We start from the raw sequence: 25,053 nt of genomic DNA, 5'->3' as shown, positions 1-25,053 counted from the left end.
CTTTCACGTACATTGAATGTTTATTCCTTACTACCCGCCACGTTGTCTCGGTTATGTAGCGTTCCTTGTTTACCAGTACCATATGATTCATAATGCTGTAAAAAAGGCTCAGCCTTTTCTGTTTGCTTCGCATTTTAAGTAAAGGAAGGTTTGCCTTTTCATAAAGCGGTGACACCGAGTCTTGTCTTCGATATTTGGAAAAAAATGAAGCGCAAGGCACGCCGTTGCACACCTTCTAATTTTACTGTGTTCTTTTGGTCGTACGGATCCCAGACTTCGCACGCATATTGTCACGTGGTGGTGACGTTAAGAACACAGTAGCAATACTGTGAAAGGCAAAACTAGATTTTATTGGGCGAACCTGTGCCCACAAAACAGGCTACACTTATAGCACAACGAAAGCGGCGAACCGAGTCGGCGATCGTCGGAAATCTGATCAGCGGGTCAAGCGCGTCGGCTTTTATAGAGCAGTCGTCGAATGTTCCAGACTAATCGTTTGGACCCGCGTGCCTTCCACAAAGTTCTACACCATACGCGTTACGCGATGAAATCAGATAACACAAGGTTCGGCGACAACGGACAGCCGGGTAGAAGCATCGATAACTTTCCAGAAACGTCGGGTACATGCAGGCGCGTCCGTCGCTGTGCGATTACAGTTGTTAAGCGGCGAAACGTGGTCGCCCGATAAAGATAAGCACACGTGTCAATATTCCATTATAGGACGAACTAGCACTTTGTATGCGATAAGCTTGGATTCTGCGGATGCTTGTTTGAAAGTCCGTCGAATAAATCTTAATCTTTGATTTGCCTTGCCTACTATATTGTCAGTGTGGGTAGTCCAATTCATATTTGCAGTCAAAGTTACGCCCAAGTACTTGTATTCGGTCACTCGAGTTAGTGGGGTACCCGATAGGGAGTAGTTGAACTGTAAAGGGGCGTGTTTGTGCGATATTGTCATGCATACAGTTTTATCCAAGTTCAGGGACATTTGCCATTTCCTACACCATTGATGTATTTGATCTAAGTAAGAATTAAGCTTAAGTTGATCTGCTTCGGAGGCTACTTCAGTGAAAATAACGCAATCTGCAAATAATTTGACTTGAATCGATGGGTCTGCTATCAGGTAATTGATATAAGGAAGAGCAGGGGTCCAGACACAGAGCCCTGCGGCACTCCGGAGACAATCTCACATATTGTAGACTGGCTTTCTTTAACGCTAACGAACTGTCGGCGATTTATTAGAAAAGCTTCGGTCCATTGGACAACTTTGCAGTTACCTAACATGACTCTTAACTTCAATAATAGTTTCATGTGACTAACCGTTTCGAACGCCTTTCTAAAGTATATACAAATTATATCTACTTGGCCTCTTCGATCTAGCACTTCACAGATGAAGTGTACTGTTTCCACAAGTTGGGTCACTGTCGAGAGGCCGCTACGAAAACCATGCTGAGACTCACTGAGAAATTTTTGCTCGTCAGAAATTCTCTGATGTGTTTGGAGACAACGTGTTCAAGAATCTTGCACGGTGTTGACGTTAGTGCAATAGGCCTGTGGTTGGAAACACATTTAAGATCTCCGCCTTTTGGTATTGGGATTATTTTATCTGTCTATCTCTGGAATCCCAGAACATGGAGCCAGAATTTTCAAAATAAGTAAGGCTGTTCGATTAGCAGTCTCATAGGCCTGCAGATTAAATTTTCAGAACATCAATTCTCAGGACATCAGAAGGGCTAATGGAGTAAACCCCATAACAGCTATCGATACAAAAGGTTTCCAGTGCTCCACGAGAATTAAAACTGCGGGCCCACAAGTTTGTCAGCCTAAGGTTCAGCCTTTCAGTGTTGAATGATATTCCTGCTGATACTGCAGTAAGCAATACGAAGCCTGGACAATACGTTGCCTAGCCTCTCGATCACTCGTTAAAATGAATGGCTGACACACGCGCTCCTTAGCTCATAGATAAACAAGCATCGCGGTGAAGTAACTTCGCTTCTTCATCATCGGATAGTTCCACCTAAGGATTCGAAGACGAAGTAAAAAAGAATGAAATTCTGGGTGTTTACGTGCCAAAACCACGTGACGATTAATAGCTACACTGCAGAATTAATTTTGACCAGCTGATTTTCTTTAACGTGCACCCAATGCATGATCCTTCTTGCATTTCGCCCTCTTCGAAACGCGGCAGCCAAGGCCGGGATTCGAACCAGCGACCTCGGGCTCATGCAGCAGCGCAGCGCCAAAGCCACTACGTCACCACGGCGGCTTGAAGACGACTTGGGAAAGAACCATCACTGGCTACGCTTTCTTCTCGAAAGGAGGCTGCTCGAACGCACTTGCGAATGGAATTAACGCGGACGCGGTAGCTCAGGGTATATGGCGTTACGTTGCAGAGGTCGTGGGTTCCATCCCGACTGTGGTGGCCGCATGCCGATGTAGGGGGGAATGCAATGGCGCGCGTTCACCGTGCATCACGTGTATGTCAGCATCTACCGGTGGTCAAAATTATATCGGAGTCGCCCACAGTGTTCCTCATGATCGCATCGTGGTTCGGGCACGTCGAATCCCAGAACTATGTATAATAATTTAACCAGGGAATGTTTACTCCAACGAATTGCGAAAGAATCACTACAATACTTAGCGAGTGTAATATTGTGTCAGCTATCAGGTCAGTCTGTATTACGGGCGAAACTGCATATTTTTTTTTTCTATTTGGGGACCGTTTTCAAAACAAGTAAAAGCGCTTCTCGTTGCATTGAAAAACTAAAGTAACAGGAACGCCAATGTATTTCGTGGCCCGTTTAAAGGACCCACATCTGGAAACTGGAGATGTGTCGTACTCAGAATTGTTTCCAAGTGGACAATCAGTGTGAACTCACCGGCTACAATTCATAAAATGCAATTATTATTCCTGATTATTCGAAAAGTTAATTAGCAGCGTTTCGCGAGTGTCTGAATGTGCGTTTTGATTTATCGGGAAAACAACGTCCGCCTTTTTCGGTACAGACCAACTCAAACAACGCCTACTCGTGTGCGTTTGCCTTCGTATACTTGCTTTAGCTTCTAGCGGAGACGAACACTTGGCCCCTAGAGAGAGGGAATGAAAAAACGAAATAAAGAAAAGAAGAAGAAAAAAAGGTGTGTGTGAGGCGGGGGGAGTCCATCGCCTCCTTTGACTCGGAGGCGGAACGAAAGAACTGGAGGCGTTTCCCGTGGCATTCTCTCAAGAACGATCTACCGTGTGGGGATGCGTGACTCTCACGCCTCCCCTGAGATCTAGTTTTCCCGCATGGCTCGTCTCCTGCAGGGCGGCTTCGCCCGCGGCGGTTGGAGTGGTACAAGCGCGGTGCGAGAGATGGCGCGAGCGTCGCGCCGCTGCGGGGTTACTCGGGCGTCGGGAGACAAGGCGCTCGGGCTGTTGGGTTCGAGACAGCAAGCGGGACGGTCGTGCCGCACGTGCAGCGACCCTCTTCCCCGGCGGGTCGGCGCGCGGCGGGGACGTCTCCCGCGTGCGCGCCGACCCATGCTTCTGCGAGACCGCCTCGCGTGGCCGCCCTCGAACGCCGAGAGGAGTAAGGTTGGGGGGATGTGGGGATGCGTGACTCTCACGCCTCCCCTGAGATCTAGTTTTCCCGCATGGCTCGTCTCCTGTAGGGCGGCTTCGCCCGTCGCATGGCCTGGCGCCCGCGGCGGTTGGAGTGGTACAAGCGCGGTGCGAGAGATGGCGCGAGCGTCGCGCCGCTGCGAGGTTATTCGGGCGTCGGGAGACAAGGCGCTCTGGCTATTGGGTTCGAGACAGCAAGCGGGACGGTCGTGCCGCACGTGCAGCGACCCTCTTGCCCGGCGGGTCGGCGCACGGCGGGGACGTCTCCCGCGTTCGCGCCGACCCATGCTTCTGCGAGACCGCCTCGCGCGGCCGCCCTCGAACGCGCCACGATTCGCGTGACCATACACGCGAACGACCAGGCCTTGGGATCCAGCATGGGGCGAACATATTCGCTCGCTTCCGGTCGCGGTGAGTCAGACTTCTAGATTTGTCGCGCGCCCATCGGCATGTTTTGTGGATAGCAACTCGGCTACCAGGCACTGATCTATGAAAGGTTCAATAAATGCCCTTGTGATTGTTTGCACTAGTGTGTTGTCGTTCCTTTGTCCCAAGAGCACGGGTGTGAGAGACCCCCACATCTGGCTGCCAAACGTGGACCTCTTGGGGCATCGGACGATAGTTTTAACAGTTCTGCTTCGTTCGAGACCTTTGTTTGAACCGAAGCGTAGGCCTAGCGTGAATTTTGATCGCTAGCGTCGGCGGCGTGCTTTCTTGAGCGAGGTGATGGTGGCTGTGGTGTGTTTGAAGATGTCAACATGCTAAGCCTTTCCGCAAGTGTTTTTTTTTAATGAAATTCGTCAGTACGAGAGCCACGTGGTCTGCATCCTGGGAGAGCGAGGCTGAGCGCCCGCAGAGCAGTGGCAAGCCTGAAGCGAGTGAGTACGGAAGCCTCGTGGGTGGTCCGAATTTCTCATGTGAATAGCTTCTCCTATCTCTTTGACTCTGATGAAGTCGCGGCTCTGGGAGCCGGGTGGCCGCGGGCCACGGGTGCCACTACGGGCTGACTGGTATTGCGGCCTACCGGGCGCTCCGACACCGTCTGGGACGGTGGGCGCCGTCAACTCGGATGCTGCGTGCACCGAGCGGAGTAGGACCACCTCACAGAGCTAACGTCTCCTCGCGGCTGCCTGTTTTGCGCTCATTTTGGGTGTTGTTTTTGGATGCCGGTTGTTGTCAGGGTAGCGACGATTTAGGCCTAAGGCTTTACGAAGCTGCCTGTCGCACGTGGAGGGTCACAACCCGGTGGACCGTGGCGTTGAGGTGTTGCAATTCGCTTCCCTCATTCTATTTAGCCTCGCACGAATTGAAATTACTCGTTCGACTCAAGAAAGCGAGCTTCGTTCACGTGAACTTAGCATCTGAGTAGCCGCCCGATCTTTTGCTAGCCGAGTTGAACATCGTACCACGTGGGCGATGCGCATGCATAATTCCTCTCCCTTGCACTACTTTAGTGTTTGCCGAGTGTGTTGAGTTTACGCAGCGTGATTGGAGTCACCCCTGGTTTGCTGTCACCTGCACATCGTCTGCGCTGCTGCCCCGGACTACGACCGAGCCACCCCGGGCGATGGTGATGCTGTGGCCAGTTCGGCGCAGCGACTTCGGCGGCCTCCTGCATCCAGCTCACAACCCTCGGCGGCGGACAAAAGGGCCGGCGGTCACCGACAGCTACGGCGGCTCTTCCCAGCAGGGCGCGTCGGCGCGAGCGACGCTTGTTCGTACCGACTATTGCGTCGTCGTCTCCGGAGTCCTGGCCTGGCATCGTGCCGTCGAGTCTGCAAAGCTGCCGCTGTGACCGGCGGACGCCCGCGGTGCACCCAAGGACAATGTCGGCTCGCATGTTATGGACAGCGTGCGGACATTTCTTCGGCGCGACCACTGTTTAATGTTCTACCTTGTTTGCGAAGCACAGTTTGATGTTAGACCGTGTCACATGTCTCGCCGGAATATGTAGTGATATAAGGTTGGGGGGATGTGGGGATGCGTGACTCTCACGCCTTCCCTGAGATCTAGTTTTCCTGCATGGCTCGTCTCCTGCAGGGCGGCTTCGCCCGCTGCGGTTGGAGTGGTACAAGCGCGGTGCGAGAGATGGCGCGAGCGTCGCGCCGCTGCGGGGTTACTCGGGCGTCGGGAGACAAGGCGCTCGGGCTGTTGGGTTCGAGACAGCAAGCGGGACGGTCGTGCCGCACGTGCAGCGACCCTCTTCCCCGGCGGGTCGGCGCGCGGCGGGGACGTCCCGCGCGCGCGCGCGGCGACCCATGCTTCTACGAGACCGCCTCGCGTGGCCGCCTTCGAACGCGCCACGATTCGCGTGACTGTACGCGCGAACGACCAGGCGTTGGGATCCAGCATGGGGCGAACATATTCGCTCGCTTCCGGTCGCGGTGAGTCAGACTTCTAGATCTGTCGCGCGCCCATCGGCATGTTTTGTGGATAGCAACTCGGCTAGCAGGCATTGATTTATGAAAGGTGCAATAAATGCCCTTGTGATTGTTTGCACTACTGTGTTGTCGTTCCTTTGTCCCAAGAGTACGGGTGTGAGAGACCCCACAACCGGCGCCTGGTGATGAATGACCGTTATGGCCCGAAGGGAACGCCCAGGGACTGCTTTAAAGGGCTCTAGCGCCGTTCTCGATCTCTTGCGCGGCGCCCCATCCGCAATATAGTTTTGAAATGTTCATCGATCTGACGTCACATCGACACGAAGGAAAGGGGAATTCTGAAAAATGTGCCGGCATTTACTATGTATAGAGGGTCCACGACAGTACGGACAGAATTTTAAAACGCGCGCTAATGAAATCAAGCCCTTCAAAGAAACGTATACTTTTTCATCAGGCTATTTTCAGTTTTGTGTTAGCTCTGTCCCATAACAACGCACCGGGTTCCTATATACGATTAAGTATTTTCTTCGCTTTTTTTCCCCTTTTCATGCACGTATGTGAAACACACACACACACACACACACACACACACACACACACACACACACACACACACACACACACACACACACACACACACACACACACACACACACACACACACATATATATATATATATATATAATCGTTCCGGCCTTCATCGGAGGTCATCGGTGACTTACTTCTGGGAGGTTTATACGGTATACAGGGTGTCCCAGCTAACTTTGGCCAGAGTTTAAAATATGCGAATGGCACGTAGCTGGACAGAACCAAGGTGATGTTGTTTGCCGTCGCTTGGAGATACTCAAATTATTATTTTTTCATTCCTCCTAATCAGATAATTAGTCTAAATTAATCAACTTCTCAAATATCACATTTAGATGAAAAGTGTCAATGAGAAAATTGTAGAACTACACGAAAAACTCCGACAGCTTTCTGTTGCTCAATACACTGCACATTAATGTGTTTTTCCGAGCGTGAGAGAAGCCCGCAAATACACGCAAAGTGCCTCGAGCGGCCAGTCGCGCAGCAAATTCGCGCGCAATTGCGGGTTTCTTTCACGTTCGGAAAAACACTTTTATGTAGCACGTATTGAGCAACAGAAAGCTGTATCAGGAGTTTTTCATGTCTCTCTACAATTTTCCCATTGACACTTTTCATCTAATTATAATATTTGAGAAGTTGATAATTTAGACCAAATTTAGGTGGCGGCGCGGATTTTAGATAAATGTTAGGCTTATAAACTTAGAAACCTGCAATTGTGGTACATAAATGAAAGCGCGTAGAATGCAAAGATTATTTCATAAATAGTCAGTCTGATAAACACACACACATACGAGAGAGAGAGAGAGAGAGAGAGAGAGAAAGTAATATATATATATATATATATACTCGTATATAAATGAAATGAGACGATGTGCGAAGAATCAAAAGCTGTTATGAAGTCGACTACTTTTGATGCAGACTTCATCACTTTCTGCCTCTTGTTCTGCTTATATATTCGGACACCTACGCACTGGCACATGCCCTTTCTGGGGTAATGGTCAAGAATGTTCACATACCTAATGCCACATAAACAGCTGGCCGAATGCTCAAGTTGCCTATTCGGGCGCATACCTATAGTCACACATGGCCCAGCTGCAGAGATCCAGTGGCCCAATTAAGTTGTATAATCGGCAAGGCAGCAGCATCCAGCATCCGCAAGGTTAACGGAAGAGGACAATGAACTTCGCTTTCAAGACCGCCGGCCAGTCCCCCTTCCCCGATTATACTCGTCTCTGCTGTTGCACCGGTCAAACCCTGCTTTCGCTCAGCAGTCACTCTGCGAGCACTGCTACGGGATTATTATTTTTGGAGAAACGCCCTGAAGCTTGCTTTTGGGTTCTACAGTGTTTTATTATCACAAGAAGAGGGCCGCAAACGAAGTGTGTATAGGTCTTCATGAGATAGACCAACTGCCAGTAAATCAATCACGACGCACGATTAGCGGTTTGCTGCAATACACGGAAAAGATTATGACGATGGCGTTGACCGTCACCGTGAATGTTGTCGGGCGTCGACGCGTATAGGGGGAATATATATTGTGATAAACGCGAGACCATAGAGGGACGACAAGCAGACGCTCCATGCCTCCTGCATGCGGCTCGCTGGGACGGCGGCAGATCAGGATCGCCTGGCTTCACTGCTGAATCCGGTCACTGTCCCGCTACGTCGCAAGGTACGACAGGCGGCAACCTGCGGGTGCAGCAACTTCGTAGCTTGGCGCAAGCTGTACTGGCTCCGGCTGTAGCGCAGTGCATCTAGTACAGGGAGGCGACGCTGCCAAACCAGTCAGGCTGCCGCGTATGCTGCCGCAATCAGTGGTCTATGTCTATGTCATTTTCGTCTTCCATGCCACGGCTTGGAAGACGAAAATTTGCGCCGGAATCCCGTGGCCGCTGACCTGTGCCTTGAATCGGAAGACAGATCGGCGCGCTCGTCCCGATGCTGTAACCATGCAGTGGCGTGTGCCGCGACTGAGGTTGGCAGGCTCGCCACGTTGACGGAGTCCGCGAAGTGCGCCATGGCGAGGACGAGGTGCCAGCGCGTCCGTCTGGCTGCCGTCACTAGTGGCCAATGACGTATGCCATGAAGGACGAAGCTGCCGCACTTCTCTGGCTGACAGTAATAGCGGTCCTTTGCGCGCACCACGACTGAGGTTTACAGACTCGCGGAGTTGACGGAGTCCCTGACGCGTGCTATGACGAGGACGAGGGGTCAACGTGCTCGTCCGGCTGCCATCACCAGTGGTCCCCGACAGGCGCCACGACTCGAAAAGCTGAACTTGCCACACTCGTCCGGCTGCCAGAACTAGTGGTGCATCTAGGGTACCATGGCTGATGCTGGCATACTCGCCAATTTGGAGCCCATGATGTGTGCCACGATGAAGACGAGGGATCAACTTGCTCGTCCAGCAGCTGTAACCAGTGGTCCATGACATGTGCCACGAGCCTGAAAAGTGCTGTTCACATGTTCGTCCGGCTGCCAGAAGTAATGGTCTATGACGCATACCGTGACTGAAGTTGGAGCACTCGTCCACTTGACGTAGTCCATGGCGTCTGCTATGAATCGGAAGACGACTGCAGAAAGCGTTACAGAGCAGAGAGCCTTCAGCTCCAGATAGTGGTTCCCGCCGAAGAGGAGAACGCGGTCTTCCTGTCCCAAGTTGTCGTCCATGACTGGTCGCTACGTCGCGCGTAAGAAAACCGCACTGAAGCGAGCCCATGATTTCCAGTTTCATCCACATTGATGCCGTGGCCGTAAGACGGAGATATTCCGGCGTCTGTTCGGCGTTCCCGAGGCTCGCGACTGCTTGATGCGAACGTGAACCGCGCGCCCGTGGACCCACACTTCTATGTCTTCTTTTTGTTAACCTGAAAGCCCGGTTATGCGCACCTTAGCGTAAGCGCACTAATCGCAGGAAGCGTTTTTCAGTTGCGTCTACATCAATCTGTCTTTTCTTTTTCACGTTTTTTCTTGTGGAGCTATAAGTTTGACGCGTGCTATAATTTTGCTCCGTCTAGACTGAGAACGCGTGTCTTTCTTACGCTGCAACCTGTTTTCAGAAGTCTCCTCCTCGTCTCCATGTAATTCAAGCCGCTTCGTCGCCAATTAATTATAGTTCGCCTGCGCACAGCCGTGTCGCTTATTGTGACCCAAATATCACCTAATCATGTAGGAGTACTCTAACGAACGTGCGTAAATGTAAGTGTTTTCTGGTGGAATTAATGTTTAGCGCATATATATAGTACAATTTTGCTCCGTCTGAACGCATGTATTTCTTTACAATGCCACTTGCTCGTAAGAACAGTCCCTAGGAAAATGAAGAGGATGACATGATCAGATCCCGAGGCAATTGCACGTTTCCTTAAACCATTACCGCTGGAGGACTTTAGGGAAGTCACATTACAAGAATTGGCGGATGTTGATCGCTCTCTGCCTTCTTCACAGCCAGGGCCAGATGGAGTTAATTACCACAGCCCTGATAAAGATTCTGTATGAATTGCCCCCGCAAAAAAATTTTGAATATGATAAATTACTCTAAAAATGCCTGGATACCGTCAGAACGGAAACTTGCTAAGGTAATTCCGATACTTAAAAAAAAACAAAACAGGGAAGTGGATATGATTTGGATAATATTAAACCAATTTCTCTCACATCCAATTTGGCTAAACTAGCGGAGAGAATCTTGAATTGCCCCAATGACGACCTATGTTTCTGAAAACTTAATACTTAGCCCCACTTAAGCTAACTTTAGAACTCGGTGCTCAACATGGTGTGCGCACGTTAGAGAGTTTCATACGACTTGCTCGTCGCCAAAGAGAATACCCAGCATTGGTGACCGACCCTAGATCACGCTGCGCCCTAGATCTAGCTAAAGCTTATGATACCGTGGGACGTGGCATACTGATAAAGCGACTAGAGAAGCGCGTGCTTCTAAAATACATCGCGAGATGGCTTTCGGAATTTCCAAGGGACAGATAATTCTACTGTTTTCAAAGCGGATGTTCATCGACTGTGTATAAGCAGAAGTGCCAGTGTTATCTCATGTTTTATTTAATATATTGATTTTTTAAGCTCCGTCTCCTCGCTCCAGGACATTCATGTGCACGTTTACGCCGACGACATCACTTTTTTTATTTTTGCATGGAATGAAGATCTACATCCACTTTATCAATCGTTACAAGATTACTTATGTACTCTTGAAACTTGGGTTCAGAACATACATATGATGATGATGATGAATCCTCGATCAGGTAATGGCACAAACCCACTGAGGGGGATAGGCCACGAATCGGGTGGTAATATGACTCAATACATAAAATAAAATAAATTGGTTAATAAATAAATAACTCGAAAAAAGAAAGGAAAAGAAATAATCCAAGATGTAAAATAAACTAAGAATACATGAAATGAAGTATTCATCAATACTATGGTAAGCCTTGCGTTGATAGGAATGTTAAAAAAAAAGGATATACTTAAACTTGAGTAAGTTAAATTATGAATAGTAATAGTAAGATTTGAACTGTGAATTTGTGCTTTTACTTTTTGAATTTTCTAAACTGCAGTAGAAATAAATCAATTCTTCAAACTAAAAACTATTAACTAGGCATTCTTTTTGTGCCACATAGGAAATTATAAATGGCTAGGCAAACGTTCCTGTGGCTATATCCCAAACCTGTTGCTCCAAGGGAGAGTATATATATGCCTCGGAACGTCAGTAAAAGTGCACTTCTTCTCTTTCCTTTACATGTTCCCGTTCACACTTCACTCTTATATCGCCAAGAGTGCATTCCCCAGGTGATTTTCTTATATACCTGGAAATCACGTATGATGGGACACTATAAACTGGAAAAGCCAGATTGAGAAAGCCGCGTCTAAGGCAACTCATGCCTTGGGATGATTGCGTAAGATCAGTAACCGACGACATGGGTTGCGAAGACATACATTAATTATGATATATAAAATGTATGCCCAACCCTTCATGGAATTTGGGTATGTCTTGTTTTCTGGCAGCCCAGCTTATAAAATTCAGCCTCTGATACTATCGGAAAGGAAGCTCTGCGATTGTGCCTTGGAATCCCCAAGTTTGCTGCAAACACCGTTCCGTATATGGAAGCGCGAATACCGTGTTTAAAAAGTGGGCTCAGAATTCTGACTGTCCAAACGTACCTAAATATTTACGATTGTCCTGAAAGAAGATCAATGTATGTTTTTATTAATGAACCGAGCACATTTTTTAATAGTCTACGGTCGCGACCACACACCCCTCAGATCGTATTCGTACAGGCGCAGCTAATACCACTGAATGTGTAAATTCAACGTATTCACCCAACAGAGTTCTATCCGAGAAAAGTCTCCATATTGAATTCGGCAACATTTGCCCATCAAATGCTAAATTAATGTCATTCCCATATTTTAATGGCCGATTACCATGTTACCTTTCTCATCTCGGAACAAACAATATAATAGCCACCGATGCTTCACTGTCAGACGAGAAGGCTGGCGTAGACATTTTCTCTCCTTCTCCTGGTTGGTCCTTTTCTATTCGCCTTCCGGATTACACGCCTATATTTATAAAATAATTATTGGCGATTGTCTTAGCACTGCGGAAGCTTATCGGGAATCAATCCTCAGCTGTCGTAATTACGGATTCTCTACCGGTATTTGCGTCGTTTTCCTCGGCAACGAATACGACTGTCTTAAATGTGTTCCAAAATTTAGTTCCAACATCGTTACAAATAATTAATTTGCTGAGGGTTCCCGGAAACCGCGGTTTATACTTAAAGTAATTGGCAGATTTATTAGCCAAAACGTCTTTAAGTGGACCTTTGATTCCTATTTTACCAGATACATCTTACGTCACTGCATCGACATACAGAAGATTTAGCCTACAAAATGATTTAAGCAATTATCGCTGATACCATCTCGACTTTCGGCATCTCTGTTTTTGCTGGAATAAACAGGGGTGTCCTTGTCGGCAGTTGGAAGTCACGTACACCAGATTATGCTGTCGCATCCCGCAACTGAATTTCTATTTTCATAGAGCTGGTCTGGCGATGTCCCCTCTGTACCACAATTGTAAGGAAATTGAATCAATAGACCACAACTTTTTATCATGCCGACGATATTCAAAGCAGATAAAGATATTACCCGATGTTCCACCCTTCAAACTGGAATAGGATTAAGTATATCGATAACATTATCATTTGGGGCCTCGACCCCAGGCTATAGCCACAGAGACGTTTGTTGCGCAGTGTTCGATTTTTAAACTGAAACAAAACGATTACCTTGCTAATTACTGTAGCCTTATTCTACCTATCAGATCAGCATTCATTTCACTTATATTTCTCCAAATTTTTTATTAGCACGTTATTTATTCTAGCTCTCCTTGATTACAACCTTTTAAAATGTTCACTCTTCAGTTAGTCTGACTGCTCGCTGGCATACTAGTCTAGTTACTCCAAAATCTTCTATGTTTCTTTCTTTTACTTTGCGTTTCTCATTTTCGAATAAGGCTTTTCATTAGCTACCTACTGTAACCCGATTCTTGGCCTATCCCCTCAGTGGGTACGAGCCATGATAGAAGTTCATCATCATCATCTTAAACTTCAGAGAGAGTTAAATTTCTTTTGCAATTCCAGTCGATTCTTGGCATTTCCCCCGCTAGTGGGAATGCAGTAGATTTGGGGAGAAGCCATACCACGCTTGTTTGCATCTCGTTTCTCTTGCAGATTTCAATTGATGTTTACCGATTCTTACCGTTGCTATTCGTTTCCTGCTAACATGTAATTTCGCCTTTCAACATCACTTACGCTTTATTAGTCCTGAAAATTTAGTTCCGGTTATCACCTCGAAAAAATCATCGAATTATTGCTTAATCCGCAACACAGTAGGCACGAAACATACATGTATTGAACGACAAGAAAAGTTTTCTGGTTCTTCACTGCGTCACAGTAGCCCACTCTTAAGTTACAGAGTTGGGAGATCTTATTCGCTATTATAATCTCCGAGAATGGACAGCTTGACTTGACCAGGGGCAGCTTGATGTACCACGCACAAAAACAGATCACTGTTTGGAGGATCAGAAGACGGCAAAAAGAGCGGCAGGAGAAGGTTGCAGAAATCGCCTCTCCCTTCTCGGCGTGGTCGACACCACCGAATTAAGTCAGCGAATCCGTCGACATACTCAAACTGTTAGACACGAGTGGATTCGCTTCAAACAAACTTATGCAGAGCAGTTATAATAGACCCGTGCCTTGTACCTAACGGACAGGAACCAATGGGCAGTAACTTTCATGTCGATAAAGTGAAGCCTAGATTGCTAGTCATCAAATACCGAGAAACATTTTCCGGAGGGAGGAGAAGCGGCGGCATGAAAGAACATAAAAAATATAAATTATAGGGCCCGTATTCGCAAAAAGCTGTTACACTGGAATTCTCCGTAAGAGAAAATTTCAGCCAATCTACGGCAGCCAGTCTACGACCGCGTAAATATTGAATGTACCGCCTCTCATCGCTTCAGCGCTTATGACGAACTGCGTCGAGGGATGTGTCAGCGGGGATCAATAAGGCTCGCGTGCGAATAGTGTGATTACAGCTTGAAGAAAGCAGAGACAACGGAATATTTTTCAACATAGTTTAATTACTTCAGCGCTTCACAGTTCGAAACGAAGCGCGTCCTTCTTTGCGATGCGTGTGAAAGTAGACAAAAAACAACGAGCAATAAAGCTTGCGTGATGCCCGCGCATAGAGGAGTGCACGAATGATTCGGAACGACTCGATGGACTGCTGAACGAGCACCGCGAATGACACAAATGACGCACAAGAGTGAGCGACGACAGCGGCGGCGCCCGCGATGACGCGACGGATGAAGATGAAGGTATCGTCAGCGACGAAGCGTCCACCTCTGTCGACGTCGCAGGCCATTCAGAGGACGCAAGCCATCGTCGTCGTCCCTGCTGCAGGTGCCAGCCAGCCTTGATGGCAGACGGGGCCACAACCTGCGGGGACGGTGGCGTCGCCTCTTCCGAGTCCGATCGAATTCCCACGCCATCGCGGGACTCGAGAGGCACTCCACCGCCGTGGACACCGTGGCAGGCGCAGGTTGCACTGGCGCTACCCCGGCTGCCATCGGCTGCCTACGCCGGAGGAATGGCCACTTCCTTCCGCCAGGTGGACTCGGCGGGGTTGGCGAGCTCGTCCGGCAGCCGACACCAGTGGTCCATGACGTGCGCCGTGGCTGGGAAGCGGGCCAGGTGCAGCAGGGTGGCGACGACCGGGGTGCTGGCCGAGTGGAGCAGGCCTGCAGGCAGCATAGGACGGGCTGCAGCGGGCAGCCGGCAGCAGTGCTCGTCTTCGGCCTTGCATGTCGCCCGCCATTGGTCGCTGTATGCCCGAGCAGCCGGTTGGTTGGAAGACGCGCCACCGAGGACAGGCTGGTCCGTTGGCCGAACAGGACCGCGGACAACATTCGAACGCCATGATGGCGACGGGGAGAAAGCGTAATAGAAGCCACGCGCATGTCGGCCCGGGATCTTCTTCGTCGACCTTCTCGTCGTCGCGAGCGGCAATTAGCACGCTTGAGTAATACACCAAAGCTTGTTAAATATTTTCTTCTTTGGAAGACAGCTCAACAGCGAGAAAGAAAAAGAAATGATAAGCTAAGAGGTTATGCAAAAGACATTCCGTTGTTTTGAGACAACAACAAGGACATTTTGTTTTTTCTTTTGTCTATTTTCCATTTCGTTTTCGGTAACAGCTGTAATGCCCGTTCACTCTCTTCGCCGCCGCTTCCGTCTCTGCAGTCCTAGAGCACGGTGTGAGAATTTTGTACATAAATAAGGAACACTGCACGAGCAGTCTCGTGGGTCCGAAGGTCAAATTCTCGCAAATCACACGAACTTTCTTGCCTACTGTTTTAGACATTTTTTCCAAAGGGGCCCTGGGATTCCATCTACTAATGGACACAGGTCGACATTAAAACAACTTTAGGAGAGTGTGGAGGTAGCAACTATCGCTACAAGAAGCTCTCACTGCCTCTCAAAAACTTGAACTGCGAACCCACAATATTGCCAGTAGGATATTCTATCAGCGTCGAAAAGGTTTTCTGACGATACTTTTGCAAGCAATACCGGTCTCGCACGACAGGTTGCTTAGCTTCTTGAGCACTTGTTACAATGACTGCCTGAGGCTTCGCTGCGCAGTTAATAGATAAACCAGCGCCGATATGAACGAAAAGTATGCGGATTCAGCGTATATGTTGAAATCTGCGATGCGAAGCTTTAGTAAAACATTCAATTAGGCGCTTTACAATTGCCGATGATACGAGCAATTTTGTTTACTTTCGTCCTCTGCAACGTACGGCATGCCGAACTATTTCGCGGATTTATTAGTAGGCGGTGAGGGCAGCCGAGCACGTTTTCTTTAACGACATGCTGCGATCAGTTCTTGTCCGTTACTTGTCCAAGTTCTGGAATATTGTTAATCCCACCAAAATTGGCATAATCAGCCTTAACGGATGTCAGTGGTTATTATCTGCGGAAGAAAGACTGCCTCGATTTTAAACGACGTCTTCGCGAAGTCATTTCCTGTCGCCGCTGTTATTCCGCTATTGAAGAAGCGCAATTACATCTCAGTGTATCCTGTTGTAGTGGATTTAGCTGGTATTGTTTAACTAATCAATCGTTCGAAGCTGTCCTTAAGTGCGGGTCCTGACGAAATTAACTAAATGTTTCTGAAAAGCGCTTCGATGTACTCGTCGGTATATATATTTTTTTCATGTACCTGTACACACAGTCTATTAGAATATTCCGAACTTCGACGTGACTAGAAGGTGGGAAAAAACGTGCTGCTAAATCAAGTAGCCCTCGTTCCGTCATAAGAGGAAGCTTTAGCCCGGGTGCTCCTCTCTAAATACGTGTAAAAGGGGAATTCTTTTTTCTCGGCAACCACTGATCAAATTTGGCGAGGTTTGTTGCATTTAAAAGAAAAACTTAAAATATAGTGACTGCTAGTTTCGAATGTATGATTTAGGTCGTCAAATTTTTAAATAAAAAATTGGCAAACATTTCAGGAAATGCAACTATCAAGTTTACAACTCTGTCACTCAGAAACGAAAAACGACATCACAATTCTGTGAATTGCATCTAAGAGTACATCTAAAGTGGACAATATTGATATGTTACACATGAATCTGAAAAAAAATAGTAATATGGAAATACAACTTTGGCAGAACCCTTGTACAAAACGTAACAAATTCACGTAATATCTAAACTGACGTATCCAGTTTGTCCGCTTTGAATGATGTAATGGATGCTGTTTACAGAACCGCGATATCTGTTCTTGATGCAGAGCTATTAATTTGTAAACCTCGTGCTTCTGTTCTTTCAATACTTCAAATTTTTGAAAATCTCCTGAACAACATTTAAGCCCTAAATCGAAATTCCGCTTCAAACAGTCACAATATTTAAATCTTATCTCTCAAATGAAACAAATTTCATTAAAATCGGTGCAGTGGTTATCCCAGGAAAACATTTTTGCGTTTTCCATGTATCTGAATAGGCCCCGTCGGAGTTGGGGCCTCAGCTAAAGCTTCCTCTAAACATACAGGCCAATATATCACCAACCAGCGCGCCATGGAAGCTTCTGGAGCATGCCATTTGTACACGCCTTGTCGCTTTCATAGAATCTAACTCTTCTTTAAGGGCACTCAACATGGTTTTCGTAAACATTACTCCTGTGAGAAGCTAATCTTTGACTAATAGTATACTTTCAGCCCTAGTCAACGGATTTATTATCGATAGAGCTTTTCTTGAGTTTGCCAACGCCTTCGATAGAGTGCAATATCATTTACTACTTTTTAAGATAAGCAAATTAAATGTTAATCCTTGCATCTAAGATGGATCGAGTGCTTTCTTAACAACCGTAAGCAATATGCCACTGTCAACGACTGTGTTGGAGCTTCCTGCGGTGTAACATCTGGTGTCCCTCAGGGCAAAGTGTTAGGGCCTTTATTATTTCTCATTCACATTAACGAGCTTTCTGATGGCGTTGTATGACCCATGAAACAGTTTGCAGACGATTGTGTTATTTATAATTTAAAGCATGATCAATCGTAAAGCTTACCCCTTCAGTATGACCCAGACAATGTTTACAGCTGGTGCATGAAATGGTAAATGTGTCTGGATACTAACAAATGTAAAACTATGTCTGTTTGCCAGTGATCTGACCTAATTGTAACAAACATGATTAACGGGGCTACTCTAGCACAAGTGTCTTAATTGTTACAAATATCTTGGGATACACATAATAATGGCTTATTTTAGAACGCACATATTCGTTATATCATTAATAACGCTTATTGCACTCTCGGCTGCTTACGACAAAACTTCTCTCAAGCCCATTCGTGCCTAAAACTGACATTTTACCAGAGATTAGCGCGACCAAATATAAAATATGCGTCATCGGTGTGGGACCCTTTTCATCGTAACCTAATTTAATCGCTGAATGCGTCTAAAACAATGGCTCGCGATTTAATTTGTCAAATTACTCCCTTGCAACTAGCGGTTAGACATAGGAAGTTTGCCCTCCAACTACAAGACTTACAACTACGCGTAAAAATAGCTCGAATTCCTGCTTTCCACATATCCTTGTCATGGGAGTAAACGACGATAAACTATCACAGAAAGCAGCCCATTGATCTCGTCTTAACCTTTTTGTGTGACGACGGATGACAGCGTTTATCCTGTTATATTCAGTTTTCGCAGATGGATTTCCCGTTTTTCTCATTAGTTTTCGCTCCGCTCTCCTACGCGCTGCGCAGAGGTTCTTTAGTTTCAAATCAGGAGTAGGGAAATGATCTGGCAGTTTCAACCTTGAGGTAGCCACTTTTTTGCTCCGCAGCATATCTGCGAACAGCTCACCAGGGGATTCGTCCAACGCTTTTCTGTATGTGTCCCAGCGGGTCACAGCACAGAATTGTCGCCCAGCAGTGTGGAATCCGGTGATGTTGGTGAAGATCGGAAAGTGGTCACTGTCCATCCTGTCTGGGGCCGTTGTTGACGATACGACAAGGTCTGTAGAATGGATCACGAGGTCTATGGCACTCCATGAATCTGGTGGTCTGAAGAAAGTCGGTTTGCCATCGTTCGCGATACACAAGTCAGCATCATCCGCGGCTGTGGATATGGGGAGTAATGAATAGCCTATCCGGAAAGATTCGCCTACACAGGCCATTCGAAGCACTTGCTTTAAAGCAAGGAAAAGATTTGCAAACCCTTGCAGAAGATTTTGCAGACGTATACACATCTGGCAGATCAGCAGGAGTATCGAACCTTCTGTTGTCTGAAGCATTCCATACCATGGATACGCCGTTCATCTTTCGTGAGTTGGATTTGGCGCTTAGCAAATTAAGAGGACGCTGTGCTGTGGGTCCCGATTCGATCAGCAATCAGATGCTGACAAACCTGCCATATGAACGAAAACGAGCCCTTCTGGACATATTTAATCACGTCTGGAGCACAGGAGAGATCCCAGAAGCGTGGAATACAGCATGTGTGGTGCCAGTGCTCAAGTCCGGAAAGGATCCTGCAAACCTCACCTCATATCGGCCAGTATCGCTAACATCATGCGTATCAAAGTTGATGGAAAGACTAAGATGTACGAGGTTAACATGGTATCTTGAGCAAGGAAATAGACTGCCATCATGTATGACCGGGTTTCGTCTACGGTTGAGTGCCCAGGACAGTGTCTTGGATCTACTAAGCCATATCGAGCACCATCGCGTAGACGGCCTTTCCACACTCGCCATATTTATGGACGTTGCCAAGGCATACGACTGTGTGCTTCATACAGGCATCATCAACGGACTCCGAGCCATGGGCGTCTGGGGAAATGCTCTTCGATTCGTCCATGAATTTCTCAGTGATCGATGTGTCCAAGTTAAGCTCGGAAGTATAATAAGTGACAAGCGACGAATTTCCCTCGGCGTCCCACAAGGAAGTGTCCTATCCCCCTTGCTTTTTAACGTTGCCATGGCCAGCCTTCCAGATGTCCTGAAAGTAGGTCGGACGGCAGTTAAAATGTCCACCTACGCAGATGACATGTGCATTTGGATCTCGGGGTACCAACACAAACGTTTGGCCCCGATAGCCCAGGCCGCAATCTCCACTATCGATCGCCACTTATCGACGCTTGGCCTATCTTTATCAGCAGAAAAATCAGCTTTCATGTTTTTGCCAGGAGTGAGACGCAAGTCAACACGTCTGCCGCTGAATATCAGAGGGCATTCAATTCTTCGTGCAACTCATGTTCGATTCCTGGGCCTCACCATCGACAACAAGCTACTATGGCGTGGTGCGGTCGAAAGTGTTGTGGCTGCATCAGTGCAAAGAATCAACGCACTTCGTCGATTGGCAGGTGTATGTTGGGGAAACAATCCTATATCTATGCTTAAACTGAAAGCTGCACTGATAACAAGCCGCATTCTCTATCAGCTCCCTCTGATATCACCGTCATCGAGTCAATTCGAGCGCTTGGAGGCAGTGCACAGAAAGGGACTTCGCTTGGCGATGGTAGTTCCAACGGCGGCTTCAAACATGAAAGTCACTAATGAGGCAGAGTCTCTTCCACTCCGCCTCTTGGCATCTCAGGCCTTGCTGACGCAGCTATTAAGGCTGGACGAGTCACGTGCAGGCACGGCGCTTCTCCGGCGGCTAAGAGCAAGAACTCGCTCACATTTCCATGCGGCGCTGAACACCTTCCGATTTTTAGGATTGGAATGGCCTAAACGAAGTCGCCTTGACCCGCCATGGTCTTTTCCGGACGTTACCTGCAGCCTCAATGTACCCCACCTACCGACGAAACGCACCATTTCAACAGCCGAAGCCAAGTTTATTGTGCTGGACCACTTGAGCACTGTGTTTGAAAGCCATCTACAAGTGTACACAGACGGTTCGGTGTGCGCACAAACAGATAGCTGTGCAACGGCATTCTGCATACCATCCCTTGATGTGTCATAGTCTGGCCGACTGGATCGCGTAGTTTCCTCTACAACAGTAGAAAGCGCCGCAATCACCGCAGCTTTGCGGAAACTACGGGCCTTTTCTGCACGATATGTTGTGGTGCTGACGGATTCCAAGTCAGCATTACAGAGATTACATCGGGGCCTACCTCTAGAGAAATTTACAAGGCAGTCGCTGGCACTGATTGACGACCTAACGAGCAAAGGATTTAACATAAGGTTTCAGTGGATTCCATCACACGTAGGAATTGATGGAAACGAGGAAGCTGACGCCCTTGCACGCCTAGCGCTGACATGTGTCCCAAAAGTGAAAGCTCCAAAAGCTTTTCGAAACCCTAAGGGTGCAATCCGCCTTCACTTTGGAGAGATGCACAAGAATCCACACGAATCCTGTGTGACTCATGGATTTACACGCGAACAAGCAACGCTTCTATACCGCATCAGTACCGAATCCGCGTACACACCAGCTTGGTTATTCAAGACTGGGCTTCGCGCTTCCCCACTCTATGTTTTCTGTGGTGACATTGGCGACATCGAACATTTCATTTGGCTATGCCCGCAGTTTGACACAGAAAGAAAAGCGATGGTCGACAAGCTACAAAAAAGCGGTCTCACGCACAGGACCTTTGAAGACGTTGTTTTCACCGGAGGGCCCGCGGCATTCAGGAAGAGAGCGCAACGACTGCTGATAGCCTTCCTGCGAGACACGGGGCTCATCGACACTTGGTGACACACCCCTGATCTCAACTCGAAGGAGGATCAGGAGGAACAATTGCCGGCTATGTATGCCAGGCTGACCCTGCCTGCTTCATCATCACCACCACCACCACCTCCCGCTTTCCACAAGATGAACTTCAAAAACTCAGTACTCAGACGAGAATCGTTCTTGCGGCCCTCGTAATTATCTCTGCGCACCATTCACGTGCACAAGGTTGGTGCTACCCATTACCACACAAATTTACTTCTTCATTCCTTAATACCTAAAACAAGCTCTGACTGGAGCAGCCTCCCTTCATACATCGCCAGCATTGTAGGTGTGTCACCGTTTAAAGAATCTCTCACGAATTACTCATTTTCATACTCTATGTGAGCCGCGGACATGTGTGATGCACTATTGCAAACTTGCAATACGTATATGCATATGTATATGTATATATGTTTGGCTTGTTTGATTTTTGAAATTTTGCAAATAACTTTGTCTTAATTGCTGTCTTGCTGTTATTCTACCCACCCCCTCTCTAGTGCCTTTCTGGGCCACTGTATATAAATAAATAAATAAATAAATAAATAAATAAATAAATAAATAAATAAATAAACCTGTATTCTCATTGAATGTGTATCTATACCTGCCACAAAGGTCAAAATGTTTATTTTCTCCTTGCAATGCTTATGTGTTATGCATTGCTTCGTTCACAAGCTGTGCCGAAATGGAAACTCCACATCAGGCGGCTACACAGTGTGTGAAGTCTACGTAGCGATGTCGTCAGGACGAAGGCGACGCATGTGATACTTGTCGAAGGAGGAATGGTGATGACAGGTGCATGCACAGGAGAGTGGGACACATATCGAGCAACCACTTAGGGGTTGTTTGCCTCTTATACTGTCACATGTAGTGAGACATACCCGTTTTGGAGGATTGGCCAAGGACAGGCAAACACCCAGTGGCGCATACTGAATGGTTAAATCAAAGAAAATAAAGTAAATAAGATTATATGTGAAATACGATTCACCATTCTATTAACAGATCGGTGTACTTTAGATATGCCTGTGAGCGGTCATTATTTGTTGAGGCTCGCGATGGAAACGTAATAGAAATCCCTCGTTCCCGCTAACTTAGCCATTGGTATCAGCTATATTTGTTAATAATAATGATCATAAATATGAAACAATACGTGAAAAGTCACCATGCCAATTTTGGGTGAAGCCGCAAGAGTACAAATAGACGCTAATCAAATGTTAATAATGAGGGAAAAAGAAGGTGTTTAACATGTCAGCCTATTTGTAGCAACGATGTATTGAAGCATAATCTGACACACTTCCGTTCAGGCACGACCAAGGGAGCTCGCACCGAAAGATAAAGTAGGAAACACTGAGAGAGGAAAACAAATAGGCGACAGGAGCTCCTCTAAACATGTCTTTCTTTCTGAATTCAACTATTCGCAAACGAGAAGGAAATTGTTTAGCGGTCCTGCATCCCCACATGGCACACAAATGTTCGATAGTTCGAGTGAAGGTTTAGCTGTGCTACTGAACACCATTGAAGGGTAATCGATATTTCGCATTGTCGTAATGGACGCGACTAGATATTTCATGGCAAAACTAACAGTATGTAGTTCGGTTAAGCAGGAGGGGCTCATTTTTGCGACCATGAAGTTGTTGTTGTCTTCGGAATCTTGCGACAACCAGAAGGGCAAAGTTTCTTATTTAAGGAAAACTACGGGCCCACCAAGCGTACGTGGCATATTGCAAGTTGTCTGTAATGTCACTAAGCGCCAGTCCACTGCAGTGTTCAGGTATCCACAAAAACGATTTTTTTTTCAACATTAGGTGGAATGAAAAAAAATGTAGCTAATGATGTAGTAAATTATTCGTACTTTAGAGCGACATAAGAAATAAGAGCCCAGTCAACGAGCATGGTTATATGTGACACATATAGCTTGGCTCTGTGACACATCACACAGCCAAGCAATGCCCATGAATCCAACGGACACAATTGGAGTATAATCCGGAATACGGGTAGCAAAGCTCCATGACAATAATTCTGAGCAACTGCCAAATTGCCGGTATCTCATCTTTCTGGAAGCCGCCGGTTGACACTGTCGAGTGGGAAGGGAAAATATTCCAGGTACTCATTCAAGAATCTGATGGGCTATTAGCTCAGCATTATTTGGAAGAACGTAATCAAACTTATACGTATTACAACGCCTAATGGAACTGGCACATTGCATTGATCGTAGGGTAACCTTTAACTTTCATAAAAGACTGTGCGTAAGCACAACTCGAGGAAGCTTGAATCTAGACCACATAGAATAAAAATAAACATAGTGCCGGTTGTGAGGCAAATACCAGGTAACTTCTCCCGGGAACATGTTCATATGTTGTAAAAAAAAGGCGATCACTGCTGGCGATTGAAATCTCGATGCTAAATATGTGACACTATAAGTATGTGCCGCTCTTCTGTCAAGCCAACTTTGGTCACTGAGTACGTGTCAGTGGGTCGGTGCTCTAACAAGTTCGCAGTTGGAAGACCAGCTCTGGGCCGTCCGGCAAGCCGAAGATGCCGCCCGAGTCCAAGGACTTCGAGCCGCCACCTGAGACCACCACAACAGAAACTGCCGGACCATTCTTCTTAATGAATTTTCTTCTTCTTCAGAATTTCTTGAATGCCGGGCAGAATCGAACCTCCGTCATAGTAGGAAAAGGAGGAGGATATCGTTGGCCTCGCAAGACATACCGGCAATCGCCGCACCCGAGCGCTTCTGTTGAGCAAAGATATGCACCATTCAGAAAGCGCAGCATAGATAATCCGGCCTGAGTATGTATGCAGCGTGTCCAAAGAAATGCGTGGGAGAGAAGCCCGGCTGCAAACACGCTTGATACACGATAACTTTCGTCGTTGTAAATGTGGTGTGTCGTTACATTGCTTCAATGCTAACCGCATTAGATAGCATCAACTTTCATCGTGGGATGCGCTCTCCCGGAATCTGTCTTTTCTTTTTTTCCTTTCGATAACGGTTTTCGATGCATAGCAACAATAAAATAAGTGGAACTCAATATATTCTTTTATACATCTGGGGAATCGAATCTTGAAACAGAAGCTTGTGTCATCCTCAGAGCTCGTTCCAAGTTATATGCTTTGCTCACTCAACAGCTGTACAATTCGCAATATGGGCCTCTAAATAAATAACTAAAGAAGTAATACGCACAATTTAGGTAATAAGTTGATTACTCATTTATATTTCTCGTCAAAATAAATTTCTCTCCTAGAGTAGTCCAACTCATGTAGAGGCCTTCCGCGATACGACACAGGTGATATTGAAGTTTGAATAACTCATACACAGTATTGGGCAATGAAGTTTCAGTTAAGACCTTTTTTAAAACGAAATTCGCTGTCTATATCTTCTCAGGTCGCTCGCCTTGTTGCCTTTGAAAATTGCGATGGCGAATTATTGGGCCCGCCATGATGCTTACAGTATCGTCATTGTGGTATGCGTTCATTTGCGTTCTTCACGTATCCATCTTTGTGACAGTCATCTCCGCAATATCCTCTTACAGAAAGTTCAGAACCGCGAAGTTCAGAAACTTACCGAACCGCAGGCAGCATATACAGGAACACTATGTCACATTACATGGCCTGGCCACCTAGTGGATATTTCGCAAGAGTGGCCAGCACGGCAATACCGCTAAGATGTCAGGCGGGCAGCCTCGCTCTGCTGCGCTTGCGTGCAACTGCGCAGGCGGATGT

Source organism: Dermacentor variabilis, chromosome 6 (assembly GCF_050947875.1).
Source record: "Dermacentor variabilis isolate Ectoservices chromosome 6, ASM5094787v1, whole genome shotgun sequence".
Taxonomy (NCBI): domain Eukaryota; kingdom Metazoa; phylum Arthropoda; class Arachnida; order Ixodida; family Ixodidae; genus Dermacentor; species Dermacentor variabilis.
Note: the sequence above shows the minus strand (reverse complement) of the source record.